Here is a 12,005-nt window from a genome sequence, read left to right on the forward strand (position 1 = left end):
GCACATGAAAATTGCCCCTTAAACGCGATTAACGCGTCAGTACTGACCATTCACCAGCTCACATTAGCGCCGGTACTAATGAGTCTGCCAACGCAATCCCAAATTTTTATCCCCCTTCTGTCAACTCTCCCCAGGATATCACCGCTAACACAAATCTCACTGGAAATGTGATGAACCTCTCCAGTATTGCCCTCTCACCAGATCAGATGAGCGCCCTGTCAAAAGGTCTGAACTTTTGCCCGGCAACTGGCGGTCTCAACGAATTTCAACTTTTAAGGACTTATATAACTTCGCCAGGAATATGAGACTGCGAGAGTACTTCTATGACCATCCTCCAACCGACGAAGCCCGAACTGCATTGCCGAGCTATAAGCACTGGACCCCTCCCACGCAGCGCGATACACGCCTCGACATGTAAATAAAGTCGTTCATCGCGATGTACGAGCAGCATGCCAAAAGCAAATATATTTCCGCTGTAACATCACGAACAAGAAAAAGAAAGCCCTGGAGGAACTCGCAGGTTGCCCCGAAATAGTATTCAAACCGGCCGATAAAGGAGGCGCCATCGTGATACTCGACAAAGCTGACCATGTCAACGAGGCTCATAGACAACTACCAGAATCTGCGTTCTACAGAGTACTCCCTAGTAATCCCACTAATGATTATCAGCTAATTGTCAAAGATAAACTCACTGACCTTGTTCAAAATACGAAAATAACCGAAACAACTGCTCGTTCTCTCATACCCAGTAGCCGATAGATTCTACCTTCTCCCTAAGATTCATAAAGATAACAACCCAGGTCGCCTCAATTTTTCTGGCATTGGTACTGTCACCGAGAACCTCTCGTGCTATGTTGACTCTCTTATTCGTGACATTCCCCCACCTTTCCATCCGTCATTAAAGATACAAATAATTTTCTCTCAGATATCATGAATACCGAAATTCCTAACAACTGTTTACTTGTTACCCTGGATGTCGTGTCGCTATACGCTAACATTCCGCATGCGGATGGAATCACCGCTATATCATGTGCGTATGAGCAGTCGGCGGGTGATAAACCTATCGATTCTCTCACCCTTGAAACTTTCCTTCACCTTATCCTTGAGCTTAACAATTTTGAGTTTTATGGTGTGTCGATTACGTGGAAGTAAGCGGAACGTCAATAGGAACCAAAATGGGGCCCAACTACACGAATATCTTTATTGGATGTCTAGATTCAAACTTCCTCGCAACCCAAAATTTGAAGCCACTGTGCTACAAAAACTTAAAAGTTATTGAGGCTTTTAACCTTGCGGATCCTACTATCTCCCTCTCTCATTCCTATTCTACGTGCAGCATAAATTTCCAGGATGTCGCAGTCACAGTTACTCAGGGCAGGCTTCAGACTAATCTCTATAGAAACCTATGGACACACGCCAGTATTTGCACTTCCACATCAGCCATGTCAGGCATTGCAAGTCCGCAATACTTTATAGCCAATCTCACCGTTTTAGGCGAATCGGCACAAGCCAAGTGGATATCGATTCTAACTGCAGAGAACTTAAAACTGCGCTCTTGAATCAAAAATATCCCGAGAAGGTGATCGACGACACGATTACATGAGCTAACCAGTTGAACCGCACCGAAATTCTTCGTAAAAAAACTCCGAAACCCCATCCACAAACAAGCCTCGTTTTGACCCATTCGGCCCCTTCCCCGAAAGTTGCATCCGTACAAAGGAAACTTCACAATATCCTTATTCGAAGTGAACGCCTAAAAAGAATATTCCACGAGCCGCCACGCGTTCTTTATAGACACAGCAAAAACATTTGGGTGACGTTCTTAGCAAATCCAGCATCAACCGACCACAGACTACTGGTTGCATGCCCTGTAACAAACCACGGTGTAAGGTATGCCCACAAATGACCACCACAGAGCGCGCCGCCAGCGCAGCTTCAAACTATTATGTTAATGTTATAGGAAACTTTAACTGTGACTTTGCCAACGTTGTATACCTGCTGGAATGCACCCTCTGCGGCAAGCAATACATCAGTCACACTGAAACACCCTTCCGTTTGAAGTTTAACAATCACCGCTCTCTTGCAAAAACGTGCCCCTCGTTGCCTCTATCAAAGCATGGTCAATTATGTTCATTCCTGGGAATTCGTTTGAACAGCTGAAGGCCACAATTCTCGAATCTATAGTTTTAAAACAAATCACGATCGCGAGAGAGAGAGAGAAAGGACTTTATTGGATCTCCTGCAGTCGGGGACGGGTCAGGCCTCGCAGGCATAGAGTTAATACTACTGCTCGCAGGGCTTCACCGTCCCGTAGTCTTCGCCGCTCACTGCGGCGTCGGGCCGACCCCGAGGCCTGCGTCTGGTCGGCGCGGGCTACTTGGAGTGCCGCCGCTGTCTCCCCTAGCCCTCGCTCCCGCAGGAGGAGGCCGAGAGGAGTGCGGGTTCTCCTTTCGCCGTTGCTTGCCCAGTGCAGCCTCGAGCCGCTGGATAGCCCTTAGCTGGTGTTCGCGCTCCGAAGAGCCGATCGAGTCCGTAACGTCCGGAGGGAGGGTCGGCCTCCCGTCACTCGCGTCGTGTCTTTCACAACCCCACATCAGGTGGGTCAGGTCCGCGGTCACTCGCGCACAAACACTACACACACAGTCTTCATACAGGTCCGGGCACATGTGGCGCGCGAGCGCCGGCGTCAGCACCGTCCGAGTCTGTAGTTGCCGCAGAAGCACGGCCTCCCTCCTCGCGAGCCCCGGATGGGGCGGAGGGTAGGCCCGCCTCTCTTCCCTGTACCAGCGCAGCGTCGCGCCGTACGTGGTCAGGGGTTCCGCGTCGTAGTCTTCTTCTTCGCTCGATTCCTCGTCGACGTCGGCGTCCGTCGCTGGCGCGGCTCGGCACGTGGCGAGAACACGGGCCGCGGCGTCGGCTACCTCGTTGACGTTTCGGTGGCCGTTGCGGAGCTCCCGGCCCATGTGAGCCGGAAACCACCGGATGGTCGTGCTGGTGTTCCTGCGCGCTCCCTCTCCGATGCCGGAAAGGACGCGCATCATCGTCTTGCACACCGTGCCCCTGGCGAAGTTGGCTATCGCGGACTTGGAGTCGCTGAACACCGTCTTCGTCCCCGGGTGGAGCAGGGCCAGCGCGATCGCCGCCTGCTCTGCCTGTCTGGCGGACTTGGCGCGCACGCTGCCGGCGCTCAGTAGTTCTCCCGTGGCGGCTCGCACCGCCACCACCGCGTAGGCGTCGTCTCGGTCCCGATGTTTGGAGGCGTCCACGAACACCGCATCGCCTCTCTCGTTGTACTCCTTGGCGAGCGCGCACGCCCGCGCCATTCTCCGTTCCGAGTTCCGTCCCGGCGCGACGTTCTTCGGGAGCGGGGGCACCACCACGCTGTTGGCTATGTCGTCTCGTAGCGGGATCAGCTCGTCCTCCTCCTCGAAGGGGCAGCCCAGTCCTACGCGTTGCAGCAGTCTCCGGCCCGTCCGGGTCGACCCCAGGCGTTCCAGCTGCGCCACTCTCTGCGCCTCGCTGATCTCCGCGAGCGTGTTGTGCACTCCCAGAGACGCGAGGGCCGCGTTGCTCGTGCCGTTGAGTAGGCCCAGGGCCGCCCGGTATGACTTGCGGATCGCCGCGTCGATCTTGGCTCGTTCCTGGGTCCTCCATTCGTGAAACGCTCCCACGTAAGCCACCTGGCTCACGACGAACGCCTGCAGCAACCGCAGCAGGCTCGCTTCTCTCATGCCGCGCGCTCGCGTCGCCAGTCGCTTGACGAGGCGCGTGGCGATGCCCATCTTCGTGATCAGCCGTTCCACGGTGGTGGTGTTGTAGCGGCGGCTCGCGTCCACGTGCATGCCGAGAACGCGTATGCTCGTCGCCTTGGGTATGGCCGTGCCGTCGCTCGCTCGCACCACGATGCTGCGCTCCGCTTCGGCCGACGCCTTCTTGTGATACCGGCCCGACGGGGGCACGATCAGCAGCTGCGACTTTTCCGGGGCGCACCGGAGACCCGTGCCGCGCAGACTCTCCTCGATGCCGTCCACCGCCTCTTGCAGCGCCGACTCGATGTGGCCGTCGCTGCCGCCCGACACCCACAGCGTGATGTCGTCGGCGTAGATCGTATACTTTACGTCGGGCAGCTCGTCCAGGCGACGGGCCACGCCGATCATGACCAAGTTGAACAACAGCGGCGAGATCACCGAGCCCTGCGGCGTGCCGACGCTGCCCAGCTCTCGCTCTTCTAGTTGCGTTTGGCCCACCTCCAGTCGGGCCGTGCGGCCGGTTAGGAAAGTCCGTATGTAGTTGTAGGAACGCTGTCCCAGGCCGAGCCGGGACACTTGGGCCAGGATCGCCGAGTGCTTCACCTTGTCGAAGGCGCTCTGCAGGTCCAGGCCCAGGATGGCGCGGTTGTCCGAGGTCGGCCTCGTTGGCGGGGCCAGCACCTCGCGCTGCAGCAGCAGCATCGCGTCCTGCGTCCCCAGACGCGAGCGGAATCCCAGCATCGAGTCGGGGTACAGGTCGTTCGTCTCCAGGTACCGCTGCCACCGGTCGTTGAGAACGTGCTCCAGCACCTTCCCCACGCACGACGTGAGGGAGATGGGGCGCAGGCTCTCTATGCCCGGCGGCTTGTTGGGCTTGGGAATGAGTATCGTCTTGGCCGTCTTCCACTGTCGCGGGAGGCTGCCGGCTCGCCAGCGCTCGTTAAAGTACTTCGTGAGTGAGGTTACGGCCGCGTCGCTCAGGTTGCGCAGCGCCTTGTTCGTGACTCGATCCGGGCCCGCCGCCGACCGGCAGTTTAGGGCCTGGGTCGCGCGCCGGACTTCCCACACCTCGATGTCTCTGTCGAGCGAGGGGTTGGGCGGGCCGGCATATTCTCCGTGCCGTTCTCTCGCGGTCTCGGGAAGGTAGCGCTCGTTGAGACGCTTGTGAACCTCCCGCTCCCCGAGCTCCTTCGTCGCCGCGTACATGATCTGCGCGAGCCGGTGTCGTTGGTACTCTTTACTCTGGCTTTCGTCCATCAGGTGGCGGAGGAGTTTCCACGTGCCGCCCCGGTGGAGCTGGCCGTCGGCCTCGCTGCACAGCTCGAACCACTGCTGCGCGCATAGCTGGCGACTGTACTTTTCGATTTCTCGGCCGAGCGTTGCGATTCTCTTGCGAAGGGCACGGTTGTGCCGCTGCCGCTTCCATCGTTGTTGTAGCGAGCGTCGCGCCTCCAGCATGTGCGCGAGCCGGGGGTCCATGCGCGCGGTCTCCTCGGACGTTTCCGTGACGGTCGTCGCCTTCTCCGCGGCCGCGACTATGCTTCTCGACCACTCTTCGATGTCTTTGATCTCGCCCAAATCCTCGGTACGAAACTCGTGCCAGTTTGTGAGTCGGTGCCTGATGCTCCCGTCTCCGGTGTCGTCACCGCCTCTGGCGTTGGGTCGGAGCGGGACGACGACTTCGATTATGTAATGATCGCTCCCCAGGTTCACTCCCGTGTTTCTCCAGCTCGCCGTCCGGTCGTCGGGCAAGTGCAGGAACGCGAGGTTCGTGAGTCCTACCTTATCTATAAGCTTAAGTCAGCGTCGTTTGGCATCAATGAACGTTATGGGAAATTGACGTCTTTCCTCCGATTAAAATTTTGGCTTTCGCCTTCTCCTCCCCCTCTCTCCTTATTCATATGCTGGAATTCTGCATTCCCCAGGTTAGTGTTACGCTTGTTCATTTCTTTCCCTCGATAATATTCCCCCATCAGGTGGCGACCCCCAGTAGACGGTTATAGTTTCGTGCTAGCACCGCGTCTTTTTAGCAGAGTGGCTTCACTACACCAAATTTGACCAGCAAGTCAAAGCAATATGTTCTGGGTACTCTGGGAACCTTGATACTGTCACCATGTAATTGATTTGTGCACGCGAGCATGTGGGATTGCTTTCCCCTCCTCCTCCTTTTTTGTATTGCTGTTTTCTAACATTCGTTTCTAACTGCCTCGGCGTTCCCTGAACTGGTACCATGTGCCGACCAGATGTGTACCTCCTGGTGCGCGTCATGCGCGTGCACCTGCCTTCTGTTATCTTTCTTTTCATGATTTATTTGACCCTGTCTCTCTTTTTTTTCACCTTTTTGGTTTCTTTCTTTCGTGCTTTTCCCTGCTTTTTTCTTCTCTTTGTATACGAATGTATACTCAATTCCTCTCGAAACTGACTGTCTGACTGCTTTTTTGGGCGTTACCCTTACCTCCCACCAACAGTACCCAGGTATAGTACTCTCAAGTTTCAATCACCTGACTCTGATTCTTAGAACGCATGCGTATGGCCAGATGTGCGCCGTATGCGTGCATTCGCATATCTTCTTTTGACCACTCTCTTGCCCCCAGTTGCCACGGGACACTTAAAGTACCAATTACCTTGTTAATTTCTTTTTCTTCGTAGTTTTTTCTCCTGTTCGTACCAGGTGACTGATTTCTTTTTTGTCCCTTTTTTTAGGCCCATGCCAAATGCGTGCAAGGGCATATTTTGTTTTCACCTGTCTCATTCCCCCGTTTTACCGAGGGGGAAAAAGAAAATTACCTTTTTAAAATTGTTTTTTTGTTCTGTTTCTTATTTTCACCAGTTTTTGTTTCCTCATGTTCGTTCCGCGTGACCTATTTTTTCGCCCATGTCAAATGTGTGGTAAAGTGGAAGACTGGGCCTGTTGGTTCGCAAGTCCAGTGACTGTCCTTGTCTTGCCTCTCCTCTTGTGTAGCATGTTTTTACTGGTTTTTCCCTGAGCGTGATCAAATGCGTGCATGGGCATACCTTGTTTTGACCCCGTCTTTCACCCCTGTTACCACGGGGTAATTAATAACAGGGGCTGTTACCCCTGTAATTAATATTAATAATAAAAAAAATAATAATGTAACGTCAGTAATGGTACAAAATGTTCTAACCATTCCCCTATGCCTACTTTGGCGTTGTAGACTGCCGGCATTTCTTTCTGTATTTCCTAACGAGCCCCTCATTTTCCAAACCCTGTTATCGTGCGAAAGCTTAGCGAGGGCCTCGGTTCTGGCAGCCTTGATGCCAAGGTAGCATAAGAGGGTTTCCCGCCAGTTACCCGCTTATGACAGGCTGTAGACGTTCGCGTCACGCCCCGGGGGTTGAAAAGAAGGTCCCCTTCTCCCCGTGTAGTCTGAGTGGCGCTGGCTACCACCCTCAAGCGTCAGATACAGTTGTAGTAAATATAAATACCCCAGAAAGCGAAGGAGAACACAGTCGCCCAGATAGCCGAGTTGGTAAGGCATTCGAGATCTAATCGAAAGGCGTGGGTTCGGTCCCCACTCTGGGCGCGTGTTTTTCTTCCTTTCTTTCTCATGTAATTAATATTATTAATAAAAAATAATAATGTAACGTCAGTAATGGTACAAAATGTTCTAACCATTCCCCTATGCCTACTTTGGCGTTGTAGACTGCCGGCATTTCTTTCTGTATTTCCTAACGAGCCCCTCATTTTCCAAACCCTGTTATCGTGCGAAAGCTTAGCGAGGGCCTCGGTTCTGGCAGCCTTGATGCCAAGGTAGCATAAGAGGGTTTCCCGCCAGTTACCCGCTTATGACAGGCTGTAGACGTTCGCGTCACGCCCCGGGGGTTGAAAAGAAGGTCCCCTTCTCCCCGTGTAGTCTGAGTGGCGCTGGCTACCACCCTCAAGCGTCAGATACAGTTGTAATAAATAAAATACCCCAGAAAGCGAAGGAGAACACAGTCGCCCAGATAGCCGAGTTGGTAAGGCATTCGAGATCTAATCGAAAGGCGTGGGTTCGGTCCCCACTCTGGGCGCGTGTTTTTCTTTCTTTCTTTCTCATGTAATTAATATTAATAATAAAAAAATAATAATGTAACGTCAGTAATGGTACAAAATGTTCTAACCATTCCCCTATGCCTACTTTGGCGTTGTAGACTGCCGGCATTTCTTTCTGTATTTCCTAACGAGCCCCTCATTTTCCAAACCCTATATATATATATATATATATATATATATATATACAGAAAGCAATGCCGGCTTTCTGTATTTCCTAACGAGCACCTCATTTCCAAATCATATATATATATATATGTATATGTGTGTGTGTGTGTGTGTGCCGACACGCCGACACAGAGTAAGGATGGAAACTCTACCACAAAATAAAGGATTAGGTCTAGAAACTTACCCTAGAGCAGCGGAGTACATTCTCATTGCTTCGTTTAGCACCATATCTACGTATGTCATTTTTATCGTAGATTCGTATGTGAAACGGCCCTGTAGGTGAAGAGGGTGGAGCAGCAAAAAGCTGCATCAGATATTTACTTCATGTCTGAGACTGTCCAGAAAATTCGTTAAGTAGACTGGAACGTAACAGTAGCACTAATATGTAGAAGCTCCGAACACACGAGGAACAGCTTTGAATAGATGTAAAATGAAGATCGACTTAAACGAAGAATCACAGAGAGTGCATAAAAACTACCGATCTCAATATTGAGATAAAGTATGATTAACTGTACGACAGTGACTTTTCTAGACGTTAACTATAATAAAACTTAAGGATAAAAAAGCTGACTTGTATTACAAGGCCCAATTTCCTGTCTACAAATATAAATAAAACATTAAAAAAAACAGGAGACTACAGGATATTGCCATTTTAAATGTTCCGCACGACACTCCAGTATTTTAGCCTGCACCAATGAGAAAGTGTTGTCAATTTTCAGCGCAGCACAGCGCATAGTAGAAGCCTTTTGAATTCCGCCTTTTTATTCCGTTTAAATCCTGCTTTATTTGAATCGGAAAGCAAGATTATCGCATAAAAATACAAAATTTTCTGCCGGCATGATAAAATGGTCTTAAAACAAAACAACCATCATGAATAAACATCTTTCAACAATAACTTCCAATTCAACATATTGTTTTGAGAATCTCCACAATAAAAGATTGTTCATATGGAAGTCAGAAAAGCTGGTGTGACCTTTCTTACCTTCTTCTTGAGTACCCCTAGGACTTCAAAACGCACTTTGTCTTGTATATCAGTATGAAGTCCAAGCGAATACAATGTTGAGGACAGAAGGATGGTAGTGCCCTCTAGCCTGTAAAAAAGAGGAATACACTCGACCGCAGCGTAAAACATAAGCTTCTTTGGGTTCAGAAATGACCGGTAAGAATAGACAAGGCACTCCAATTCATCAAACACAATGACCATGTTATTGCCAGCTAAGCTAAAAAAACAACCTACTCAGAAGTTGAGCATCCAACAGGTAAAAACGTTCCCAGTAAATTGGCAGTTTATGAAAAACCGCTCATATGTCCTTTCCAATCTTCGAGGGTTATCTCTGATAGGTCAATTCTAATATAAGTTCTAAAATGTTCTGGATGACTATCGCAGTTTTTTTCTGTCCTTTGAAATACACACCATGCATTGTTTAGTAGATAGCACACAGGGGATTCGCATCGACTGCTCATGCGTGCGAATTTTCCCGGTGCACGGGTCTCATTTTTTATACAGAACATGGAGTGCCAAATATTTCCCAATTTTATTGTACCCAAAAAGCGAATTCGTAGCATGTTCACAGGTAGCTGCAACATTTATATTCGGCAAGTATTCCAACTTAGCAAAATAACAAATTTTATACCTGTAAATATACAAGCACAAAGAAGTACGTTCTCTATAGAGCAGAATAAGCGAAGTGAAGAGTATTAGCAATGGAGGTTTATAAATTTGCTTGAGTGGAACACTGGAACACTGGAAAAATGGAACACTCAAGTTCTCGTGAAGCGCAGGCTATGGCGGAAGGCGAAAACCAGGGAGCTTGATGGTGGGCAGCTCAGAAAGAATTCCTCTATGACCCCCCTCCCCACAAAAACAAAAAACAAACAATGAGCAGATATGTTTCAGGAGGGCCTGCGTCACAGACGGTAAGAGACGGTAAGAAAGCGGTAGGTATTTTCTGAACAGGATTTTTGTGGGCGTCATCACATCAAGCACCAGTACCACAATGCGCGTTCAATTAGCTTTATCGCAAGTTATATTTTGCAGTTTTGTAATGTTTGTGGTCTCGTCAGCGACATGTTTTTGTGACGCTTTTGCCTTTTGGTTGCAGCACCTGCAAAGGTTCGCTTGCGACTTCTACAGATACTACGTGTTAACACAGCGACAGATACATCAAGCTGAAGATACATCATATCTGGGTGAAAAATAGCCTACATCGAACTCCACCCCTGCAAGGTGATTCCAACCGCCCGTGCCTCGCAGTCAGGAAGTTACTCCAAACGTTGTTTTCGTGTGTTATCATTGGCGCCTAATAGACACATGACTGCACTATATTCGCGATTGTTTCATCAGCGCTTTTCGACAGTTGCCCGAACAACAGTGCCGTTTGACTTATTGCATATTTTGCACTGGCTCAATTAGAATAAACCCGGTAAATATGCAAACGAGTATAAGGAAACACAGTGTGCACACTTACCCAGCCACAAGGAAAAGGGCTGCATTCGCATTCACTTCCTGCTTCGTAAGCGACACCTTTGTACTGATGTCCAGAGCTTTTTTGAAAGCAAAGGGAGAAATTGATTTTCGTTTGAATCATTAAGTTTACTTTGGTTGTAGTACTCGGGTGCACAACAAGACCGAAAGACCCCCTAAAAAAGCCGGGGGATAATCAGACAAAAAATAAGCACGCTAAGCAGAAAACGAGGGGAGGAATGATGAAATGAAGCATTGCACGTGCTAACACGTTGCGAAGCCATATTATTGGACGCCCATGCAGTATTTTCGCTGGGAATGTAGTGGAATCGCAGAGCCTATTCATCATGACGTAGGTGTACTTTAATGGATTCACCTGGTAGAGCTTCATTAGATTACCCTTGATGTCACCAAGACCACCCATATTCTCGACCTCACCAGAGCCGTCTTTTTTAGTGTTGTTGAACAGTAGTTTAGTAGTTTCATGGCAACCAAGACGAGTAGTCCTGGTGTTTTCTTCCGCAAATAGTTTGAAGGTGTTTTGTGCGCCTTATCATCGCCAAGGAAAGGGATGTTTTATTTTTCTTGTTATGCATGTGTTCGCAGACAATGCAAAATGGTAGTTAAAACTCTTCTCTGATGCATGCGGTCGACTTTATCATTGTTAGGTAATGCTTCGATTGCGAATTTTTTTGTAAATGTAGTTTTGATTGTAAATTTCTCTCTTTGTAAACGTAGTTCAGTGAGCTTTTCTTTCGCAAGAAGTTCGACAACTTTGCCACGCATGCCTCTAATGTAGACCAACAAATAAAAATCCTTCCTCGCGAAAGCAGGTACGTCCTCATTTTTACTGATAAAAATGATGCAGTTGTTACTAATTTACTCGCTAAATTTTATAATTATATGCTGTAGATGGGGAAATCAATCGCCAGAACATACTAAAATATATTTGCAGGTGTTCAAAAACACGGTGTCATTGTCTTGGCAACGTTCAAGCAAGCAATGTCTAGGTGGTGAAAAGTTTCAAACGAAGCTCTCATAGAGCACAACGTTTATACTATTACGATACTCACTTTGGTTGTCCTTGGCAAACAGCTCTCCTGTAGACTCGCTGTTTACAAGAAGCTGCAAGAAGTCTGTAGCGGAATGCTGCAATAAATTACATTGCTTGCTGCTTACTAAGCTAACCTACAAAGCAATAGATCCTGCTTGGCAATTCATCATTTATTTTTATTACATAGTATTTAAGGGACCATTTCTGCAGTGCCAAGTCCAGTCTACTATCCCACATTCATTATGCTACTCAGTGTCGACTCATTTGCGACGCTTTTTGGCACCGTTTCATTTTGACATATTCTTCGCGAGCAATTTCATTTCGCACAGTCTCAACGTATTTGTGAAAATTGACAAATAGTTCAGATTTCTGGTGGCTCACTAGTGCCGCTTTTTTAGCTTTATGTTAAAAATAACAACTGCGCGCAAATTAATGGGGACAGGAACGCATGCGGACAATAAAAGAGCTTGTGTTGTACCCAAGGGTTCCTGTGCCCGTTTATTTGCGCGCAGTTGTTAT

General features: G+C 49.1%; 2 non-coding genes across 2 annotated transcripts; both read left to right on the plus strand.

Annotated features, from left to right (window-relative positions):
* The first annotated feature begins 7,222 nt into the window (after positions 1 to 7,222).
* Positions 7,223 to 7,294, plus strand: Trnar-ucu (transfer RNA arginine (anticodon UCU)). Its single transcript has one exon. It is a non-coding gene; the product is annotated as a tRNA-Arg (tRNA).
* A 415-nt stretch (positions 7,295 to 7,709) lies between these two features.
* Positions 7,710 to 7,781, plus strand: Trnar-ucu (transfer RNA arginine (anticodon UCU)). Its single transcript has one exon. It is a non-coding gene; the product is annotated as a tRNA-Arg (tRNA).
* Positions 7,782 to 12,005: the final 4,224 nt, after the last annotated feature.

The sequence above is a fragment of the Haemaphysalis longicornis genome, unplaced genomic scaffold (genome assembly GCF_048455015.1).
Source record: "Haemaphysalis longicornis isolate Haplotype H1 unplaced genomic scaffold, Haemaphysalis longicornis Haplotype H1 scaffold_3, whole genome shotgun sequence".
Lineage (NCBI taxonomy): Eukaryota > Metazoa > Arthropoda > Arachnida > Ixodida > Ixodidae > Haemaphysalis > Haemaphysalis longicornis.